The sequence below is a fragment of the Asterias amurensis genome, chromosome 14 (assembly GCF_032118995.1).
Source record: "Asterias amurensis chromosome 14, ASM3211899v1".
Taxonomy (NCBI): domain Eukaryota; kingdom Metazoa; phylum Echinodermata; class Asteroidea; order Forcipulatida; family Asteriidae; genus Asterias; species Asterias amurensis.
Genome location: NC_092661.1, coordinates 9928417 through 9952523, shown reverse-complemented (window position 1 = coordinate 9952523; position 24107 = coordinate 9928417). Strand labels below are relative to the sequence as shown.

Sequence of the window (24107 nt, the reverse complement as noted above, 5' to 3'; positions counted from 1 at the left end):
ACAATGTAAAGCTTGATCAATTTACCGAAAGCTGGGGCGACTTCTCCTTAAGTCTACCCACAGAAGAAGCACCCCGGCCTCTCTGTCTAATGTTAATGGCGCCATTTACAAGCGTAATCCTTTAAAATATTGTAAGCCATAAACGTCCATGTAGACCCTATTCAAAGAAATTCCTTAACAAATAAAAAATAAATAAAAAAATCCTTAAAAAGTCAAAACCTGAATATGAAACAAAACGTAATTTTTTTTTTTTTTCAAGGTCCAAGAACACACCGTAGCTAAACAGTCCCACGGGAAGCCTTTTTATTGTTCTGCGGTATTAGAGTGGATGAAATTTTGGTCCGAGGAATGAGGCAAAAATCACGTTCGCGGGGGTAATTTTCTCGGTTATGACGGGTTATCTACGAGGGAGATCTTATACAAGCATGTATTGCAGATGTACACGCGGGGTTGGGTTTTTTCTTTTCTTTTTGAGTGTCACACTCCGGCGACATGATGCGATGACATCGGCATTGCAACTTGGATACAATGTAGAACTAACAGCTACCTTGGGGGGTTGTTTTCAATGGCATCACCCTCAAACTCAGGCTTGTACGCTTCGTTTATGAGAGGGCAGGGGCACGAAGGAATCTTCTCCTTGTTAAAGGGCACCCTAGGAGGAAATTGTAAATGTCTACTGGATAATTTCAAGGGAACCTCAAAGCAATCGCCGTTGTTGCCTCCGTGAAGTATCAGGCCTGCAAACTCGCAAAAACTTCCAGGACAGTTTAGGGGATTGCAGTTGACAAGTTTACCCATCCCTTCATTGCTACATTTGATATCAAACAAATTCTACATTAACTTAATAATATGAGGTGAGGTTTGCTGTAGCACTTCCTGAAGACAATCAGAGCATACTGATCGAAACGTTGTCAACCACCGGTTCTTCTCAGAACCAACATTACTCACAAGATAATAATAGCACACGCGGTGCTATACGCTATACCTTAACCTCACCTGATTACGATTCCACCATGTAAAGTTTCAGGTCCCATACTATACAATAATTTGCTGTGGATGTGCCAGTGTCTATCTGACAGCGGACACTCTTTTACAAAATGTCTCCCAGTGTTTATAAAAACTTCTTCTTCAATCTAAAGACTTTGTACACAATCTTCTCAACGGTACCAAAACGTCAGAGCCACCTTTTTCCCCCAAACGTAAACATCTTCGCCATTTTGTTTTTTTCCATGTTCTTCTGGTGCAAACGAACACCATGTTTTACACCGTATAAGTGCCCTAAGGGAGTCTCCATCCGAACTAGTAATAACCACCGGACACGTCTGTACACTTCCCCCGCCCAAAATTCACTTCCGACTACCCCGTTGCAATCTGATTAAACTGCGTTTAAACTTGGGGAAAGAAGAGAAGAAAAAAACTTAAGGCTAAAAACCTAGCCCGGTGCAAGAACAACAGAGATGCCGTGACTTTTAGCCTGTTTCATTGAGTGTGTTCTCCGGGACCCTTGGCCTCCTCGAACAAGACTCGTCCCGGTTATGATGGTCCTTTTACACGAACGAGAAAAAAATACACACAAGAGTGGCTTCTTGGACCAGGCCCTCAAGGGTTCTTCTAACCCGGAGCTAACTTCTCCCTCTAACATTACTGGAGTTAATTAGAGTTAACTCCGCTTGTGGGCAGTCTGCATTCGGGTAAATGGTCTTGCTTATGTGTCTATCAAATCTTATGCCTTTTTCTATAGGTTAATCCGTCCCATGGTCTTGGTTTTTCGACTTTATACTTTTACATTCTGCGTTCCATGATTCGCTCTGCCAATGGTTTAATACAGGTAAAGTAAGTTTGTAAGGGGACATGTGAGTAAAAGAAACGGTTGCACCGTCTTTGAGTTGTACACGCACACGGTTATTCTATATAGGCAACTTTGCGACAACAAGTTGTAATGAGTGTAAAAGAAACACTTCAACGGCACAAGAAACGGTTTTCTTACAAGTGTCTTCATGTTCAACAAAACAATTGCAAATTGAAATGTGTTTTAGTGTCTCGGAGCAGGCTGCCTCAATTGTCTGTTTTTTAATGGTATTTTAAGCCAGCATTGCATTCTCTCTTGTGAAAGCTTTGTCTTAAAAATACATCTCATGATAAATTGTTTTGTAAACTCAAACTCCGCACACGAAAAAGGGAAGTTAACTTCTTCATGCACACCCTTAAAGTGAGAGAGATAGGGTCACTCAGTTGAGAAAGGGTGGCGTCTTGAAGTGATCAACTGATGTTTCTACAATGTACTGCCTTGTTTATGTCGACAGCTTGTATGGCTTTATGTCACAGCGATGCATGGCCAGAAAATAAATGAAAACACACAGAAATCTTTGGTTTAAGACCGAAGAAGCAAATACGAACCCCTTCGCTTTCAATATCCCCTTCAAATTTGACATGCCCGGTCACGTACGAACATGGGAGTCGTGGCCTGTATTAGACGGGATAGATACACCGCGCTCCTCCCCGGGATGAAAAAAAACCCAAATGGTGGCAAAAGTGGCTCAAGGCTATACCCGATTGGTGTTGCACCCATTTAACTAGTCAGAGCTTATGTCACTTCAAAGGGCAAGGAAACAGTTGCAGTTACAATTGAAACGTTTTTCAAACACGGGGATGTAGTGGTGTGAAGCCAGTAAGTGTTTTTTGTCAGATTCGGTAAATGTTTCAAACAACCCGCGGCAATCTATAATGTATTAATTTTGTCTTCTCGAAAAAAAAGTCCATGAAGACAACAATATGGGGGGATGAAAAGTTATTAAAAAAATAAGACTTTTAGAGTTTTCCTTGAAAGAAGTTGCACAAGGTTATAGGATTATAAAAAGACTGTTTGTGTTCTGACGCATATTCGGTGGCGAAAGCCAAACAAGCTGGACTTAAATGCCCCTTGGGCCTTTCTTTAACACAACACAAAAACACGGTTAGGCCTGGCTAAGGTTACAGTTAAAACACTCCCGGTTTTTTATCCGAATGAAATAAACCTGAAAGGTTTCAGCCAATCTAAACTAAGGGAGCAGAACTTAGTCAACAACTTTGATGTATGAAAAATAAAAACCACTCAGATTGATAGAACGCAAAAAAAAAAAAAAAAAAAAAAAGACAACAAATTTCGATCATTTTTTCAAAGTGCTCTATCTAGGTCTTACGGGGTGTATACTACTAGACGAAAAACGAGATGGTAGTTCTAATTTACGTGCTCAAAACTAGGTTACCAGGCCAGTTAAAAAAAAATCCATAGGACCTGATAAGCTTGCGTTTTTGATCGTATTTTAGCCAAGATATGACAGTGTGTGAGAGACTCAGAAGATGTCCCCCGTTCCTGTAAGGCATTCGCTAGGGAGGAGACCCCCTTCGATTCAGGCCACTCTGATGCGCGTGCGCAGACACAATGGCTGCCAGCCCCCCTCGATCCCTGCCCTGCCTAAACAGAGAGATTTTGACGGTAACTGAATTTGAAACGAGCGGGAGACCTCGCGTAATGGACGGTACTGGTTCACGGGCCACAAACTGTTGCTGGCCGATCGTTCGGATTAGTTCATTAATGTCTAAAATTTCGTTCATTCCGCGCGCAATTAGATCAAGCCATCGATCAGGCAAAATGGCGGGAACGCGATACGCTGCTAGCAACAATTTCGCGCGCTTTTTTCTCCCCCCTCGCCAAAAATAAAATAAAGAAGGGAAAATATAACGTCTGGCAGACACTGAAACCCGCTCTGACAAATAAAATCTAGGCTCCTCAAAGAATTAGGGGGACGGAATAAAACGATTTTTCTGGCCTACTTCTGCGAACATTTTTTCTCTCAAACATTTGATATGCTCTCTGGAGTAAACTCGACTCAACGTCCCGGAAACTTTTAGCCAAGAGACCGGACATTAGCAGCGACTCAAACACCGGCTACACATTTCTACACAGAGAATACACTCTGTAATGACTTTACACTGTGATGACTTTACACTGTGGCTATGGGAGCTGGTGGTGCAATAGGATTGGCGTAATACATAGGCCCTTTACGAATCCACGGCTGCGGCTTTGGATTTGGCTTCAGGCTTCGTTCTTTCGTCTGAAGCCCTCAGCACATCCGCAAAACACGCGCAATTGCAGAAACACCTGCGAGCGCCAAGCTATAGCCTGAGCCGAATCTGGAGCCGAAGCCGTGGTTTCGTGAAGGGCCATAATATGCACTGTTTAGCGACAAAAGAATTACCAAGTAACCATCACAAACAAATTAATTACTTGCATATTTATGGATGCTTCAGTGTAACAAGTATCATTGTTATCATAGTGAGAGTCACTTTTATGAGATATTCTTTCATGTCTGAGGTATCAGTTAAGTGTTTGATGTATATGTTATATTTCAATGCGGAGTGCCCGCCCACCGGTAGTTTAATCCCCGTGACGATGTTAATCAGCACGCTTCGACGAGCTTTAATAGCGGTCCGGATCGATTAAGTCATTTTACCATTCAAAAGGTTCTTCATAAACCCGTGTTTTCCTTTCCCGTCAAGATCCAACAAAACGCCCAGTTTGAAACTTCAACTCATCCCGCCGACACAAAACCGCGTTTTCTTTCCCTTTCTATCATGTTTAAATTTATAAGTTTTCTTTTGTTATGCGCTTTGATCACGTTTTGGCAAATCGCAGTTTAAATGCCAATCTTCATCCTTGTCTTTTGTTATGCGCTTAGATCCCGTTTTGGAAAAGCGCAGTTTTAATATTATTATTATTATTAGCCTATTATTCTTCATCTCCTAGTACTATTATTATTAGTATTTTTTTATTACTCAATGGGCGAAACCAACCTTTGTGGAAAACTACCACAGGAGCACGATCAAAACGACGTGCTGTAGTAGAGCGCCAATTGTTTTCAGGATACCATTGACTTCTAAAAGTGCCACCAAGGCCGCTTAATATCACCACAACCCTCCATTAGACGGTAAAGTGTTTACTTCAAAAACAAAACCACTTCAAAAGTAACCGGATCATGAAACTCCAGGCTGGCGGCGGCATCTTTGTACATGTGCGACCAAAATGTACGGTGTCCTCAAGACACCAACCATAATCTAAAATAAGGACGACTGCTGTTAGTGCCATCCAGCATGGAAACGTATAAACAACGCCTAAACATCAACACTTTCAAAAATGACAAGCAGACTCAAACTACCATGATCATAAATTATACTATCTGAAAACCCTCAACTAAAAAAACAGCTGATGCACAGTTGTTTGAAAAGAGCTATTTTGTTTACGAATTATATAATAAACGTTGTATTTTCATCAAACTCTTCAAAAACAATCCAGTTTGTTTTGTTAGACATGGAGCGATTTTGGGAGTGTCTGTTTTTTAATGGTTTAATCTACATGTTGTTCCTTGTATACTACCAATGGAAGTTATGCATGCTCAGAACCAATATACATTGGTGCGGTCACGACTGTCAGCAGTTTACACTGACACTTGTGACGAGCAATCTGCAAAGTTTCAAAGTTTATCTGTACTCATCATTTATTTAAGAAACCTTACAGAGTTCGTAAGAAAAAAAGCTCGTCTAAGATCACAGAAATAGTTAATAAAACTAATTTCCCGTTTGGAGTTTATACCTCAGTGAGCGTTTTATTTATTTTTTTTTTTAATCGATGTCATGCGAAATTTTTACTCGGTTTTCATTATTTTTTCGTGACCCAGATGGCCGATCAATCTCAAACTTACAGTGCCATCAGCTGTTTTGTTAGCAAAAAAACAATTCTGTATAAAAGTTCCTTTAAGTAATATTTAAAGTAAAGACCCGATTGGTTCTATTTATGGCTAAGTAAGAGTGCAGAGTACGGTGTCAATAGTTCTGGTTACAACTTCATTTGTCAGAACTGATTATTACCGCGGCCTGTTGTGCGCAACCCAATCCGAGGAAAAGACACCTCGTACCAAAAACACTATAGAGTTTGCTGTGCTATCTAGACCTACGATAGTTTTTCCTCTTTGCGTTTGATCTGACATGAAAGTAATGTAATTACACGGGGCAGAAGACAAATAAAGTGATCTATGGAAACATCATTCCCCTCGTGGCAAAGACAAGGGAGTAAAGTGTTCGCTCTGTCTTTTTTTTTTTTTTTTTTTTTTTTTTTTTGTTGAAGCCGGGAAAATTTCTAAAGTTGTTGCGCGGTCACATAACGCTGGCCAGAGGTTTCTTTGCGCATGAATTATGCATGGGAGTAGTGTGAGAGGGGTTTGGTGATGTGAAGGGAATCCGCACACGATAAGCTATTGCGGGATGTAGCAGGGGAGATAATAGTAGATAACTCCGTTGGTTAATGACACAAGATCGCAAGCCCCCAATGCCGCTTCCCTAACGGGAGATTGTATCTTTACTCTCTCTCTCTCGATAAATCTGAGACGAGATTTGAGGGTCTTATTGATATCGAAATGTGCATTCATTCCTGGAGGGTGGGTATCTGTGCCGGGAGACATCTCCCTTACTAAAGACGAGAGGGGAGATAAAACGCAAAGGCAAAAAAAAAAAAAAAAAAGCTTGAGGATGGTTTTCAGAGAGGGAAATGCCGCCATGATAGTCTACTGAGAGTTTGGGAGAGAGAGAAGGGGTTAAGGATAGAGGCAAATGGTGATGAGTCAAATAACATTATAAAAAAGGGCAAAGAAATAAAGCCGACATGAGGAGGACTATCACGTACTGAGACTTAAGAAATCCAGCCAGACATCACGATACAGCAAAACGGGGCATGTTGGACAACATTGACGGCTTTCATGCCAGCAGTGTGGGCGTTAAGATGTAACAGCTGCAGCACATAGACATCCTTAAAGGGGAACATAGCATTTAGAAAGTGTCAAATAAAGTTTTCAAGTTTCACCTCACAATCACTCTAACACTACCCATAACATTTCACTTCTATACATCGTATGGGCACCTATCCGTTTAGACAATTGTTCAAAGAACAAACTCTACCTGGCAGAGTAGACACACACCATGGTTTTTACCGCAATCCAACAATATTTTGCACCCAGCAATGCCTCAAATCCAATACACATATCCATTTCTATTCCGTTCGTATGTGTTTTCTCGAACTATTTGAAATCAGAATACTGTATATGTATATGAACCAAATGGTTTCTAATCAATCAGGAAACTTCAGCACACCTTACAACCAAAGCATGTATACTTGTACCAACGAGATCCGAAATCCCTTTTCGGTTTAAACAAAGTTTGCATGCAAGCATTATCTACTGAAATTAAACATGACATAGTATACTGAAGAATGACCAAGTTACAACAATGCCCAAATAGGGTTTGTCTTGAACATTAACAGGAAGTCGCTATAAAAAGGAAAAACGTTCCCAATGTTAAACGAATCTACAATTATTTAGCATTTGTGGGCGTGAACTAATATACCTTATGCACTGACGTCATCAGACGCCGCCATCTTAGATTTGAAACAATGGTGAATCAAAGGAAACGTGCAGCTATATATGCACTACTTCAGTGACGTCACGTTCTGAGGCCTAGGTTGAAAATGACATGCACCATTCGTTCAGCACAAACCCTACAAACGCCGAGTTCCTAGAAGTTAATATTGTTATGGGACTATACTTATTCTAACCGGGGGTATTTATGTTTTTATTTATTTTTCAAAAGGGGCTTGGAAATAATTATGGTATAAATGGTTAAGCAATGATCTGGAAGCATATGAGCTGGGCCAAATTTCATAGAGCTGCTTACAGAACAGGTTACAAGCCAAACTATGCCACATGTAACATCTTTGATTGGTACCCTGCTTAGTTTTGCTTTAAAGCAGACAATTGCAAAATTGTCTGCATAAGCAGCCCTATACAAATGGGCACAGGCTCGATTGCGGATAACATGTTTTGTTTTCCTTCTACTAGTACAACAAGTTTGAATAGACCACAAAATCGGACTGAGTGCGACAGGGAATAAGAGAGCTGGGCCCAATTTCATAGAGCTGCTAAGCACAAAAATTTGCTTAGCATGAAATGTTTTCCTTGGTAAAAACAGGATTACCAACAAAATGTTCTAGTGATTTTCAGGATTTGCAAACAGCTGAATACCAGTAACTAGCAATATACATCAATTGGAAATTTGGTTGGTAATCCTGTTTTTATCAAGGAAGAAATTCCATGCTAAGCAAATTTGTGTGCTTAGCGGCTCTAAGAAATTGGGCCCATGGTGTGATGTGATTCTCGACTCCTCATCACTAACTCCATGGACAAGAAAGAGCAGAGATGGGAGGAGGAAATCACAAGTCATCTCTCAAACGCAGTTTCTCCCCTCTTACTCTCCATCGTGTGCTGTTTACAAACAATCAATCGCCGTTGTCAAAACACAGGCTAGAGAAAGAGTAGAGAGGAGTAAAGATCTCAACCAAAAGCCGCCTGCAAGTATATATAGACATTGCCGCTCTTCTCCGCGCGTCAATTTAGACCGTTAAGATCCGATTTTCTGTTGCCTTATGACAGGGGAGGAGGGGGGGGACACACCATGAATCATCCAACGACAGTTGTGTACACTTTTCACTTCCTGGTTACACCAACGATAAAGAACTTGGGCCCCACCGCCGATTTAGCTACAAGAAAGAGTCAGTGCGATCCATCTTCCTTTTATGGAAAGAACCCTTCTCTCTTTTTTTTTATATTCTCGCTGCTGCCCAAAGAACTTTGCAGTAATTGCACGGCAAACAGAGCGGGCCTGGCTTGTGCAAACCTGGCCAAGTGCTCAGTGTGCGAGTGTTAAAAAAAGCTCGCAAAGTGTGGCTGATTTGAAGAGGGTTGCGGATACCGCTGTTACAAATAGGCCCACTCAGAGACCCTTTTTTAACCCTCCTTCTCAGGCTTCCGTTCGCTGGAGCAGACGCCCCTTAAGAGGTTGAAGAGAACAACTCAGCTGCCCCCGTATGGATGCATTAGGCAAAATGCAGGCATACCTCAATGACTTCATGAATTCTCGATAGCTCTTTAATAGGTGTTGTACAGTGCGCCGTGGAGAGGGGGCCCCACATTCTAATTGAAGATCGAACGTTCGGTACATCGAGGAGATGAGAGGAGAGAGCGGGGGGGGGGGGTATATTGGTAATGGGTATGAGAAGTTCCCGGATGACAGGAACACATCAGGGCCCGATTTCATAAAGCTGTTAAGCAAAAAAATGGCAGCTTGACAAATGTCTTTGCTAAGCAAACAATGAGTCGAGCACCAGCCACACCATCGCAAAATTAATGCCATTTTGGTTTAGTAACATGTATCTGCTTAGCAGAACTTGTCTGTGCTTAGCAAGTTTTGGGGCTTACGGGCTTTATGAAATTGTGCCAAGGTGTTGACTCAAACGACCATCAGAACGAGTATTGCTTTGAAAGATATATTGGCCAATAATTAATTTCATTTTGAAAAACATTTGTTTTTCTTTTGTCACAAACTGTTACTAAAATTATTCAAGTCATATATACTGAGGCTGTACAGGAACTTTGTTTACTTTGTTTATCATCTATTGTTAAACTGCTCTTTGTTGTTTTCCACTTGATTTTCATGTACTATTGTGTTACCTTGGTAAAGAAGTCGGGTTATAGATATGAAGATAAATTTAAGTTTAATGTAGCGATGTGTAATTCGGAAGTCATGAACCGGCGCATGCGTTTTAAAAAATTATAGAAAAGAAAGTGGTTTATTAATGGACGCTGGTCGCTTTGGTTCATATCTTGCCCATCAGTTATTGGCAAAATTCTATTAACTCTGGAAGTTCTCTCATTTTACTGGAGTCTTGGCCAGAAACCATCAAAACCGAAAGAGAGAAATCTTCACTTCACTCGTCATAACCCCAAATTCGTTTTATACCTATAACCACGTCACGCATCGATCCACGGTAACCTTAGCCCCATGTTGTCTGTCAAACTCGGGAGTTTTGGAGAGTTCGCTCGATCAGCGGCTAGCTCGACCCCAAATGGGGACGAATTGATCGGCGGCCGAACCCAATCCCCGGCGGAGCATCTCGGGTTCGTCACCGTTTTTCGAGAATCCCATGCCCGCGTTATCTAGATTCCCGCGTCCAACCAAATCGGGCCCCTGTAACGGGAACCGCTGAGCGAGAGATAGAGGCGCAAGTTAATCTTCTGAGACAGGGCGGGCCAAATTACTAACGATTGGCTTCAGCCCGAGTTTGCCAAACATCCTTAGCGTGAAGATGAGAAGGGGGGTGGACGATAGATTTGGTTCAATCGTGTTTGAGGGGGGAAAGTGCGCTAAAAGTTCGCAATGTTGATTTCTTAATTATCCGATGAATAGAGGTTTCTAACCACCCCCCCCCCCCCTTAACCAAAGCTTTCAAAACGACCAAATAGAACAGAAATAAATAGCACACCCGTTACTTGCTTTGTAGGAGGGCTTCCTTGAAGGTGTGCAGTAACAATTTCAGTGCAAGTGAGAAAGGCATTACTCGAATGCGATATAGTATAACCCAACAGTGAGCATTTATTGCTGGGCACTCACAACTGCTTCAAGGATTTTGATACCTTTTGTAGATCAAGTTTTTGGCCATAACATGAGTCCCTACTTACTGTGAAAGAAGATGTGTGTTATATAATATACCTGTGTAGAAGTGTCAGCTTCATTAGTCGTCAAGTGTTTTTTTTTTTATAAAGTAAAAAAAAAAAATCACAAAGAGATGTTTTCAGGAGAGTCGCGTAGATATCAGTACTGGTAAATACACAATGAACACACTAAAATTTTCTTCTCCTGACATTATTTGCGTGACATTGTTTTACTAGTTTCTCAAAAACTACAGCACCCCATCAAGTAATATCTTAAGGGGAGCTTTCTACCATCATTTTCTTCAAATAGTGTAAATCTGTGGACATTGTGTTTAGTGTCTTACAAAATGAACCACACCCCCTTTAAAGGGTATGTGTACTTTTTTTCTAACAAAAAACACAAACTTACACAGTTTGAAGATTATGATAGTAGAAAGCTTCCCTTGAAATTTTATTTACTGAGGTGCTGTAGTTTTTGAGAAATGATTAAAAATTAATAATTTTCGTCTCAGTTTTAGCATGTAAAAACGTATTAACCAGTTATGCTATGGTTTTGGTATAATATCATAACTGGTTAAGGGGATTTTACATGCTAAAATAGTTTTGGTCTCATGAGACCAAAACTATTTTGTGACTTGTTTTACTCATTACTCAAAAACTACACAACCTTAGTTAGTAATATTTGAAGGGAAGCTTTCCACTATCATTATCTTCAAACCCTGTAAGTTTAATGTAAATCTGTGGACATTTTGAAAAAGTATCCGAATCCTTTAAGGGAGCTATCTCTCTGTTTGTCAGGGCCCTTTGTGAGGCAAGCGTTGATACAACCAGTGAATTGCAATCTTCGTTAATCAAAGACCAAAATGTGATTTTCCTTTCATACCTGTCGCTGACTCGGGTTCGAGTTCCATCTGGGAACGTGTAGCCATTCATACAACTGGTTTTCAAACTATTAAAGGGCAATTTCTTGTTCTGTAAAATAGAATACTCCCGATTTTTGTTTAAGGACTCAATTTTTTTAACCGCTTTAAAAAACAAAATGTCCCATTGACAAGCACTACGACAGTCAGTGGCAATTTTTGATGCACAGAAAAAAAAAACTGCAACTGGATCATTTCTGAATAACCTATGACCTCGCCTACGTCATCAGAGAGGTCATGAGAGAGGTCATGAGTTTTACGAGCGTAAGGGGGCGCGGAATAAATTTACGGGGTCACGACCTTCAGTGTCGAATATAGGAAATAATATAGCTCAATCGTATTTTAGGGCGGGAAACTAAATGGTGTTTACATGCTGTTAGTAAGCATTGCGATCGTATTTCACATGTGACTTTCCTTTGTATCCGTTCGTAATTTTTAAATATTTAAAACATATTATTTCCATTTTTTGGGGGTATACATTTGTTGTCTATTTCTTTCATTTCGGCTACGTCAGACTACAAATAACTCGATACCAAAATACGTTCGAGATGTGTTCAAAAATGTATTTCAAAGACGTATAGCTTTGTGTTCGCAAATCATATTAAGTTCAGTATGCAGGATTTACACAAACAAAGGTATATTTCAACAAAAAATATTTGTTTGTAATGATATAAGCATTGTGCTAAATGACAAACAAAAGGTCCGTTTTTGAAATGATAAAGCAATTGACACTTATAAGGCACACTGATTTGACAACTTCAAGTAACCGTGTTGTTATGGGTACATTGTTTCGTGTATTCACTCAAACCCCCTAAACTGTAATCAGTTAAACTACAGACAGCTATATCAACAGCCTCTAAGTTAAATCATTTGATACATTGCCACCCGCAACTGCATTTCTCTGCTATAGTATTGGATGACAAAACTACGAAGAACTTACGCTTGTTTCAGAGTTCGGGCCCACATACTTTTCCCGGAGTAAAACATATCATGTACGGGGAGAGGCCTCCACCGAGCGTATACCCCGGAGGGACGTGGCCGGGTAGTTTGCCGGAGTTTGTTCCCCAAACTGGACCTGCGGTTATACGCACCACATGCCTGTGTCGTACAATGGCCTGGGACTGAACTTTTATAACAATTGAGATACCACAAACTTTGAGGTGATCTGCGTTACTAAACTTAATTTCGTTTAGAATAACTCTTTACCACAAGAAACAAATGATTCAGAAAACAAAGAAACAAATAATTGAGATACCACAAACTGTGAGGTGATCTGCAGTAACAAATTTCAATGCATCAAGACACAAATAGTTCCACATTTCGCTGCTGTTCGTGGTAAACAAAATAAAACACAATTGTAATTTCCAACACCATAATAACAACAAATTCTGTGAAGAGTTGCTTGAACAAATTTCTTGAATTCGTGAGTAACAACAATTCAGACATGATGGGTAACATATCGCTGAAAAAATGCAATACATGGAAATAAAAACGTATTGCATATATAATTTAGTTTACTGGGGAAAGTTTTTTGTTTACCCATTGCTCGTGACTATCATGTTCTAAGAACTCAACTTTCTTTCTGCTTACAGGGTTTATATACTTGCCGAGGTTTATATACTATTACATGCCGAAGAAAATAATACCATACACTGGTATGTTTGTGAGGGAAATGTTTCATGACAAATATTGTTTAACAAAATAAGTGTTGTCTCTAATGCTCTATATGGGTAGATTGGGTTAAAATACAACTTGCATTTTAGAAACACAAATTATGCCTGCCATTACAAGTAGTTTTAACCTCAGTTAATTTTTGTTCAACCAAATCTTATACTTCAAGTGTTTTACCCAAGTGCGAAATATCTCCACAGTTTCAAGTGTTATTTCCAAGAAAAATGTCAAGTGACTCAGAGTTTGCATGACATGAGAGTGACGACAGATTCAGGATCGACAATAACATTTACCCAAAAGAACCACTTTCTCTTACAAATCGCAGTAATGCAAACAGCAGATTCCCAGAAAATGACCAAAGACAACAAGTAAGTACCTAAGCAAGGGGATCAGAATGTCTTCATCACTTGTCACCAGAAAAATAAATTCACGAATAAAACGATCCCGACGAACAAACATAAATCTAGTAAACGTTGACAATTGAAGGGGTGATTGGAAACCACAAGATTCATCATTGGTTAGTTTGGAGGAAATTGGTGTTTTTCAGTAGCTTAACCTGTACCCCCAAGACGACAATGAACAGCTGTTTTGTTTGAGGATTTTGTTGTAATTATAAATTAATAATCAATGCTCAAAATTTAAACGAGTATTTTCTAGCACACACCAGAATGCGCAAGAGCAGAAAGAACTCTAAGACCTAAATTCCCAAGCTAAAGAACCTATACGACATACAAAGACTTAGTTGACTTGGGGCAGAAAGGCAAGACATGAAAGACACAGTTTGCTCCTCCGAGCAGAAGGCCATGTCACACGAGGCAATTTACAGGTGAAACCAGTTACACGCAATCTCGAGGAAGAAAAGACAGTCACACTTGAATGTTCTCATAGTTGCCTGCAAAAGTTGCCTCGTGTGACAAGGCCCTACCAAGAAAGACACAGTTGGCTGAGAACAGAATGACTTATACGACCTATAGTCATCTCAGAGCAGAAAGGCCTCTCAAGACCTAGAATGACACAGTCCCCTAAGAAAGACCAAGTCAGAGCAGTAGGACTCATAAGAACTCGTTCTTTCTGCTCAGAGCTGACAAAATATTCACTCAATTACCGGGTGTTTAAAAAAAAAAACATTAGTTCATCCAATATGACTTTTCTTTATAATACTATAGCCATATGATTAGTTAAGTGAGCAATCGATTCAATATTAATTTTGCAATGAAACAAAATGTGATATAAAAAATACAAATCACTTACGCGTCGATGCAAATATTAGTTGCTTGTGGAAATCGGATCTTTGGCGTAACAGTGACGTCATGGTACCCAAATCACCACGCATGCGCATGCTTCACGCAACGTCCACCTGCGAGCCGATGACACCCAAAGGTATCACTCTTACATAACGCGAGACAAGCGAGACAAGATGGACGGCACCAACCACTCAGTCAAAACAAAACCATAACTCGGGTTTACGAGGTAACAAGTTATTTCACATGTTCACAGTCTCTACCCGCAACATTATTATTGGTGAAATTTTGCGCATATTTTACTGTGTTCACAAAATTACTTATTCAAAATGATCCAAATTGACAATAATTTTTATGAAATACTTTTCTATTTAACTTCAGATCTTTCGCATTACTTTTTAAGATTACATGAAAGTGGTATTACATACTCCATGTATAGCCCGTTTGTGATGAATTTTATTTGATAATTTAAAAACAATCTAAGAGCCATCATACACAAGGCATGTCATCATGAATATTGAAACTCCTCAATTTAAATTTCAGCCAATCACCGTCTGGCATCTTATGAAACCCTCCATCGCGGCATTCAAATCAATCCCAACGGGGGCTGGAGCGGAGAAATAGTCTGGCTCCTTAATGTACGGTTGAATAACATGCGTTCGCTATCGAACACATGAAACATGACCAATATGGCGACAGCTCGGCAAGAACATTGTCTGTGGTTGTTGACTGATATGACCGTGGATGGACGATGCCTCGATGTTTCTCTATTTGAGAAAATGACAGATGTACAAAAGAAGCATTGTGCAATCCCCAGTAGCATACTTCTAGGTAAATATCGCCACTCTTAATCTTGACCTTCGATAAATCCCAAAGTTCCTTAAAAAAGCATTTTATTTTTTGCTACTGGTAAGTTTAATTCAATTAGGCCCTGTTTATGGCAATCAGTGGACATGAATAGAGCAACCAGTATGCAAACATCGCAGATAAGAATAGTATTATAGGGCGACTGGGGAAGGAAAAGCCATTGTCTTAATACGGGACTTTGTCTAGTTTTTAAGGGGTATAGCCTTGTAGCCTATATCACAAGGGGTATAGGATGCACACAATGCACGGTCACGGCTGCCGTAGGGTCTCCGAGGACCGCAGTACCGAAGCCACGTCTCTAATCCCCGGGAAGCCGTTTCGAGTCTACCCCTCCCTCCCCTTTAGAAACCCCAGGGTCCGCTGGGAGAAGTCCTAAAACGGTAGATAATGCATCACTTAGTGAGACGAAGCGACTGCAATGAGCCGGGCTTGGGCCAAGGCTCCCGCCGCGATTGTGGGCCCGTTATGGTTGAATCATGGGGTTGGCGATTATTTGATACAAATGCGATTGTACATTAGGGGGGATATGCCGTGCATGTTACAAACTAGTACCAGGTTACAATATTAAGCATTTCTGAATGCTGTCAATCAGAATTAAAAAAAATGCCAAATTCATAAAGGACAACAAAAAGACAAGACTTCGACGCTAGAAATCCAACTGACATTGTCATAAACTGACGCAAAAACCCTCATAACAATTTCAACATCCTTACCGTCAGTGTAAACATTTAGTGCTGCATCATTAAACATGACAAAATATTGAATATTGGGCAGCATATATGTATCCACAAAATACCATCAAAGACTCGATACATAATTTAGTAAACTTGTTAGTTTTTGCCTAAAGCTAATGACAAACACTGTATAATTGATTTACATTTCACGATAAATTACCGTCACATTTCTTTTAAAACTGTTTTCCAGCCGATGACAAACAGAACAAAGCATTTAAGAAACAAAGTCATTTTCGTAGTTTTCTAACCGGAGAGCACACAATATTATTTGTATAACTTCGAATGATGTTATTCCCGTATAAATCTCATGACTGATAAATTGTATTATCACATTACTTTAAAACCGCTTTAAAGCCAATGACAAACAAGACATAACATCGAAAAACAAAGTCTTTTTTGTAGTTTTCTTACCAGAAAACACACAATTTGTATAACTCTTAATGATGTTTCTCCCGTATAGGAAACATGTCTGATAATTTACTGTCACATTTCTTTAAAACCGTTTTAAAGCCAATGACAAACAATCCCAAAACAATCACACACAAAGCCGTTGCCCCTTTTTGTAGTTTTCTCACCAGAAAACACACAATTTCTATACTCTGAATGATTTTTGTCTCCCCGTATACCTGAAAAAATCATGTCTGTATTTATTTGTCTATTCCCAATCCCCTCCTGCTTCCCCCTGAATCATGTCAAATATTTGTTCGCGTCGAGTTAGGATGAGATGAGAGCGGGAGAAAGAGAGATGAGGTACGGAGAGTATAGGTTTGTTTTCTGAGTAGACCGGGAAGACTGTGCGCTTGTGTTGATGTGTAAAGGAATAGCTGCTCAGTCCCGGAACATGACGGGGCTATTAGCGTCTCGGGTGACGAGGGCCGGGGACAGTAGGGCCGGACGGACCCGGGGTTGTGAGAGAGAGAGAACGGGCGAGTTTGACCATAATGTTTGGTCATCAATTCAACGCTGTTTTTTTATTGTTCTTCTCATTTTTTTTCTTCTTAAAACCGCAGCCCATTTTTTTTCACAGATTGTTGTATATGAGCCACCATTAGGTATTGACATTATGCTTCGAGGTGATGTCGAATGTGTTTAAGTGGATTGTCGTCGCGTGCATTTCTGAGGTCATAAATACGCAAACATTTTCTTTTTTGCAAAAAGCTTTGGAGACAAACGCGTCGACCCAAATTCGCCTTTGTGTAACAGAAAAATATCGCAAAAATAGCCTGACGTTTCGGCCATACAGTATAGTCTTTCTCGAAGGCTGAAGGACAACACAACAAACATGAACAGGAATATATATCGCGCCAATAATGGGTTAGATCTAGGCGTACAAAATTACAATAAAACTACTTGCAAATGTTATTCTCTGTGAAATCAGAAAATAACTTTTGTTACTCTCACATTTTTAAATGCCAAACACACCTTTACAAAATGCCGACCTTTGGTGCAGTCTAGTGAAACAGTACATCCAACTCTCGCTGTGTTCCAACAAATCGGTTATTTCGATGAACCGATTATCAAAAACCGACACATCGGTATCGATGAACGCACTAGATTTTAGCCTGCAAGTTGCATAGAAAATGTTAAACAAAACGATTCTATGAGATTGAGACATGGCATAGAATTTCTCATGGCGGTGTCGACGAGACGCACACAAACACAGACAAGTGACTTTCACAGTTGTACATAAAAATATGGTTTTTTTTAAATGACTCTGAAACCTTCATCTCACTCTTAGGAAATTCTCACCATAATAAAAAATACAACCCGATACATGAACTTACCACTGCAGTTCCATAGCAATTAACAATCACTATACAAATCTCGTTAAATCCAAACACAGTGCAGATTTCTGACTTCCTAAATGACAACCCTTCTTCTAAACCACCCTTCTTATATTATCAGCGAGCCCCGGAAAAAAAAACGAGAAAAAAAAATACATCGTGACAAAATTAAAATTCTGTCAAAACTTTCTCTTCACAAATAATCTTTGACCAGTTCTGGATGCGTGGCAGCGCAAACGAGTAAATCGTGCCGTTCTCGGGTTATTGTCTCGCCCAGTAAACCGGTGTTTATCACGTTTTGTCCCCACCGATTTGTGGGCGCTAAGCACGGTACGTTTTTCAGGCCTTTGTCCCGGTCTGGAATCTGGACGTGTCCCCCCTGAAGAAACCCACTACAACTGGTGGGGAGGGTTTATACAACCCAATAGTCTGTTCCCACGGGACATGGTTACTAGTGGCTAATGAACATAACAGAGTATCAATGTTTTTATTGCAGGTTGAATCATCGAAAATAATTTGCTTAGAAGAAAAAACAGAATGCATACACTGCCGCCTCAAGTAACAAAAATCGTCACTGGATTGTTTTTACGTGCGTTTTTGCCATTTTTCGTCACTCGATTGTTTTTACGGGCGTTTTTGCCATTTTTCGTCACTCAATTGTATTGTCAATGTCGCTATTGTTACTCAGTGAGAGATACCACTGGAATTTAGCAACATATGACTTTATGGCTTACAAACACCCCTGCTTGAATAACCACGCCACATTTTGGCAAGTTCGTCCTCCCTACTTACACACGTTGCGACACCCAACCATGATGCATATAACACAATACAAAATAATTTATTTCCAGATGGTTCAGCCAAAAGAAGCTAAACCAACGATTTCCAAAGTATGTCTTGGTCCTCCGTAAAGCTCAAAACAAAATGTACCCTCGGTGCAATAAGTCGTACACCAAACCACTCCCAATACATTTATTCTGCGTGGAACTTACAAAACAAAATGTACCCTCAGTGCAATAAGCCGTAGCCAAACCAGTTATTCCAAACACATTTGCGATTCTTACATAAAGCTAAAACAAAATGGACATTCTGTGCAATAAGCCATAGCCAAACCAGTTATTCCAAACACATTTGCGATTCTTACATAAAGCTAAAACAAAATGGACACTCTGTGCAATAAGCCTTATAGCCAAACCACTCCCAATATATTCATTCTACGTGGAACTCACAAAACAAAATGGACACTCTGTGCAATAAGCCGTAGCCAAACCAATGATTCCCAACACATTTACTGACTCCTACATGAAGCTAAAACAAAATGGACACTCTGCAATAAAGTAGTCTGCGATAAAGACTACTTTGCACGGCCACTCTCTTCATATACAGCAACATACGAGGTGAAACAAATAAAATGATAAGTCCGTAATGGAACGGACCAGTGTTCCGACCCAACGCAATTCCGGGACTTTGTTAATACGTCCACCTTGTGCCAAGTCACGGAAACAAACGGCGTACGGCCCCTCCTCCCACTCCGGCGTCCGGACCCGCTCACGCTTCTACTAAAATGTTTGCCAAAATCTGGAATGAACACTCCACAATTATGTATGCGTTGTCCCTCCAAACTATGAGCACTCGATCACTGTCTGGGGTAAAATGACTGATGTAGCCCGCCGTATCTTTTGTCCATTTGCAACTCCTTATAAACTGAGTAATTACCTCTATTATATTGGCATTTCGGGGAATTTTTTAACTGGGGGCTAAATCAGAATTAATGTATAAAAGATTGAACTTTTAAGTGCTGTTTTGTAGGGTGGGGGATTTAGTTTTGTTGTTGTTGTTGTTGTTGTTGTTGTTGCATAATAAATATAGTTTTTTCGAAATTGTATTTGTTTCTTCTCTTTAACAGTACTTTGTTTTGATTAACAACATACATGTTGGTGACGAGTACTTCTTAAAGGTGTGCCCGTTTACCAGCAGCCGATTTCAAGAAACTTTTCTCAATTGCATAAGTCCACTTGCGCAACGTTTATGGTGTAAGTTGACTTACGCAGTTGCGTAAAGTTTCGTGAAATCGACTGCAGGAGCTCCAAGATATGCAAAAGCATTTCTACGAAATTCATAACAATTGCACAAAGGACCTATAGTTCTGAACATACGATTTGGTGTTGCTTTCCTTCATCTTCATAAGGTTCTTACTCACCTATATAATCTTCAGTGATAAATCTTGGTCGCCCTTTTTTTTTAAACAAACATAATCCTTTGTTCTAGGAATGTCAATCGATTACCTGAACCAAATTAATATTATGGCTACAGTATTGATAACACTGAAACCAATTATTAGAGATTCCGCTGAGTTCAGGGGTCACAGCAAGCTGCGAAAACACAGCTCCTATCTGCTGCAAAATGTACGTAACTAAATAGTTTACGTTTTCCATTTAGCTTGCAATTGTTTTCATTTATAAAGGCAGCCTGTGCCGTAAACACAATCAGCTATGGTTCTTTTCGAAATCACGGTTTCGGCGTGGGCTGTGTTTGAGGCTCTGCCGGCCAGTCTGAAACCCCCGTGTCCTAAACGTGCATGCCCTAAACGCACGTTTTCAACACTGCAGTGTAGCCTAAGCCCAAAGCCTGACCCGAAGACGCTGTTTCGAAAGTGTCCATATAGGGATTTCATATTAGGGTTTTATTCAGCATAATGTACATTGTTTTAAATATAAAGAAAGCCTGTTTCATATTAAAAAAGTTAGTGTGAATAGTTTTATAAGTTTCGTCTCTCTCTCTCTCTCGTTTATTTGTTTTCCTTCTTTTTAAGAAGGGGGGGGTGTTAGAATTGCCTTCCCTGCAAGCCCACTTTGAACCTGTCTCGTAATTAAATGACCTTAATGTTATTTTCGACACCTGGCTCCCGGGGTTCCTTACATCAAGCCCCCCTGGCACACCAGCATGTAACTGTGTCTCTTCCATAATTCAAGGAGGGATAAATATCCGCAAATTGTCGACACTGTGACCTCGGGAAGTGAACCACCCGACGGGGGGAAACCAGTTGTTATTTCCCCCATTGGTTTCTCAAGGCCCCCCTCTCTCAATAATGGGTCCGAGTGATGATTGTTGCTTTTACTAATTAAGTGGCTTGTTTCTTCGGGTGTTACTTTACACACCTCACACCAGTGTGTCCTTTTCTAGTCGAGCCGGCATTTTGACTTAAAAAAGGATCGCCTGTGGTGTAGTATACGATACGACCAGGGCCCAATTTCACATAGCTGCTGTGGATTATGCTTAAAACATTTCCGCTAAGCAGATTGAGCAAGATACCAGTCACATATTGTACATTTGGCATGGTACTTTGGCTGGTGAGCATAATTTTGTTGTGCGTTCAAGTACTTTTTGTGTATAAGGCGTGTTGTCACATTTATACATTTGAGAGAATTTTAACTCAACATCTTGTGTTTTAAAATAACACTGATGTAATTTTTATCAAAATGGATACGGAGGACGAATACGCTACTAGTTTACACAGAGTTAATACTCGTCAGGTTTACCCGCCAAACCAAGCTTTCAAATTGAAAACTGTTCTCATCTGTTATTACTGATATATGGTATAATATACATTTATTCATGTTCTTTCTTACACTTTTGCCCCATGTCTTCCTTATGGTGGTTGGAGTTAAATAAAGAACCCATTGAGTTTACTGACCAACAGTATAACACTCACACCAAGTGCTCTTATGCTACTCGAATACACGTCTCGAGAACCGCTTAAGTCGTTTCGACTCAAGAGTCAAGTCAAATATTATGTTAAACATAAACCGACTCCTAGCACCATCATTGACTGTGAATACCGACAGGCCCTGTCTTTAATATTCACAGTCACACGCGCGGTCAAATATTAACACTGCAAAGGGCTAAACGACAAACGCTGCGACCCGAACTGAGAGAGCGTGTATACATTATCTGTGATTGTCAAGATTTCACAAGTCTCATATTTAGAGAGACGTTTTTGATTAAAGACATTAGACACTAATAGTTAGTGTCGAAGACCAGTCTTCCCACTTGGTGTATCTCAAAATATGCATAAAATAGCAAACCTGTGAAAAATTGAGCTCAATCGGCCCTCGAAGTTTCGAGATAATAATGAAAGAAAAAACACCCTTGTCACACGAAGTTGTGTGCTTTCAGAATATGCTTGATTTCGAGACCTCAAATTCTAAATCTGAGGTTTCGAAATCAAATTTGTTGAAAATTACTTCTTTCTCAAAAACATCGTCGCTTCAGAGGGAGCCGTTTCTCAAAGGGTTTTACACTATCAACCTCTCCTCCCCAACTCGTAATCAAGAAAGGTTTTATGATAATAATTATTTTTAGTAATTACCAATAGTGTCCACTGTCTTTAAACATTATTTTTGAAATCTTCTGAAACTCAAATTTTTGACTTTGCAAATGCACGTGGTGGTGACGTTTCTACTTAGCAAGTGGTCTCTTTAGCAAAGAAAAGTTTAAATAAATTTTGCACTGGGGTAAAGAATATTAATTTAGACTTTACACCCACATACACCGATGTGTGTTCAAAGTAAAGTTTAACAAATTGTTTAAAAGGCCACCCTGTGTAGAGTTGCAAGGGCACTTATGGGAAGAACCATTTTATGAAACATTTGGTCTCTATTGGAAAATTAGATTTGCGTTTTTAGTCAAAGATTATTCACCGACACGGCGTTTCCACATGGTTTGATAACCTCTTCAGCATTTCATATCTTGGTCAAAAGGTTCATTTAAACAGTTTAATTTACAACTGTTGGAATCATTCCAGTACAGTGACACAAACATCTGGTTTGATGACGACATCAGGGGCTAATAACACACCCAAACGAACGCATTACCACAAATAGAACAGGAACCAGCACAGTGCTTACAACAATAATTGAAATTCAATTTTTAAATTATCTTTTTTAATATTCGATGCGGCATATATGAAAGGAAACCTCACAGCCATGCGTATTACTGAGGGCTAGGCGCACACCACACACAAACACACACACACACCCCACAGAACTGTCCAATTTTCCGAGCTTCAGTGTTTTCCCGCCTAAATGGCGCCCCTTGGTACTTCAGACTTCAACCGAATCTGTAACCCACGGGGTTCTCTCGTCTGCGCCCTTTCATCCGAGCGGCTTCACCGTGGATGGAGGCTACGCATACAGGCAACTGGAAGCCCATTCAAATCTAACGTCACTTCAAAGAATCCGAGTGGAGTAGTCTTACTCTCTAATCGTTTTTTTATTTTCATGAGTTTGTGTGTTTGTCTCAGTGTGTTTTTTTTTCTTCTTCTTTTTCTTTCTTGAACTTTCTCATTTTAAATCTTGTATTTCGTAGGATGTCTCTTGCTCAACCCTTATGCTGTATCATGTGTGTTAACTTTATAATAGATGTTAAATTTGCATCGGGGATAAAGAATATTAATTTTGGTTTTTACCCATACACCGATGTGTGTTAGCACTGTATACTCAGTACTTTCCCGAGTCCTGTGAAAAAATATCACAGGCATGTTACTCGGGTGGGATTCGAACCCACGACCCTTGCAATTCTAGAGCAGTGTCTTGCCAACTAGACTACCGAGGTTGCCGGCAGCTAGAGGCAGTTCGAATCCTATGTTTTGGCAGCGGGTACCGCAACGATATAATAGATGTTAAATTTGCATCGGGGATAAAGAATATTAATTTTGGTTTTTACCCATACACCGATGTGTGTTAGCACTGTATACTCAGTACTTTCCCGAGTCCTGTGAAAAAATATCACAGGCATGTTACTCGGGTGGGATTCGAACCCACGACCCTTGCAATTCTAGAGCAGTGTTAACTTTGTTAAGCATTGTCCTGTTGTTGATGACCTTATTCTATTGAAATTACCTTTAAAGTTGTATGTATTGATTTAATATTGTTTGGACAATACAGATTCAATTGCAAAGTCCAAAAAGACCTGTATGTTTTTTTAAAGGCACACACACAAAAACATGCCTTTGGAAAACCACGGCACACTGCGGAGGAAATCAGCTGTTCATCAACAAAATCCATGGGTAGAATAGAGACAAATTGCCCGGTCAACTGACCTGTGTTTTACGGTCCTTGTGGACTGATACCACGGGGATTATGTAATCCCACAGTCCAGACAAAAAAAAATCCGTTTCTGACTACGACGGGAAGAGAGAAAAAGAAGCATGGAGGACTTAAACCGTTTAAGTGGTTAGACTATCCCACAGTCTTAAATCTCGAACAGTCTGTCGCTGTGCTTCAGTCAGGACTCGTTATTAATAGTCACAAGAAAAAGA

General features: G+C 40.0%; 1 protein-coding gene across 6 annotated transcripts in view; it reads right to left on the bottom strand.

Moving 5' to 3' along the window:
• The window catches only part of LOC139947288 (uncharacterized), a 116544-nt gene that overhangs the window by 52378 nt on the left and 40059 nt on the right, over nt 1–24107 (bottom strand). The window contains exon 1 of one of the 6 annotated variants that reach the window (XM_071945185.1): nt 17789–17853. The exons of the other annotated variants lie outside the window; for them this stretch is intronic. The gene's annotated coding sequence lies outside the window, so the exon portion shown is untranslated. Of the gene's footprint in view, nt 1–17788; nt 17854–24107 lie in introns of those variants that run through there. 6 annotated transcript variants of the gene reach the window in all.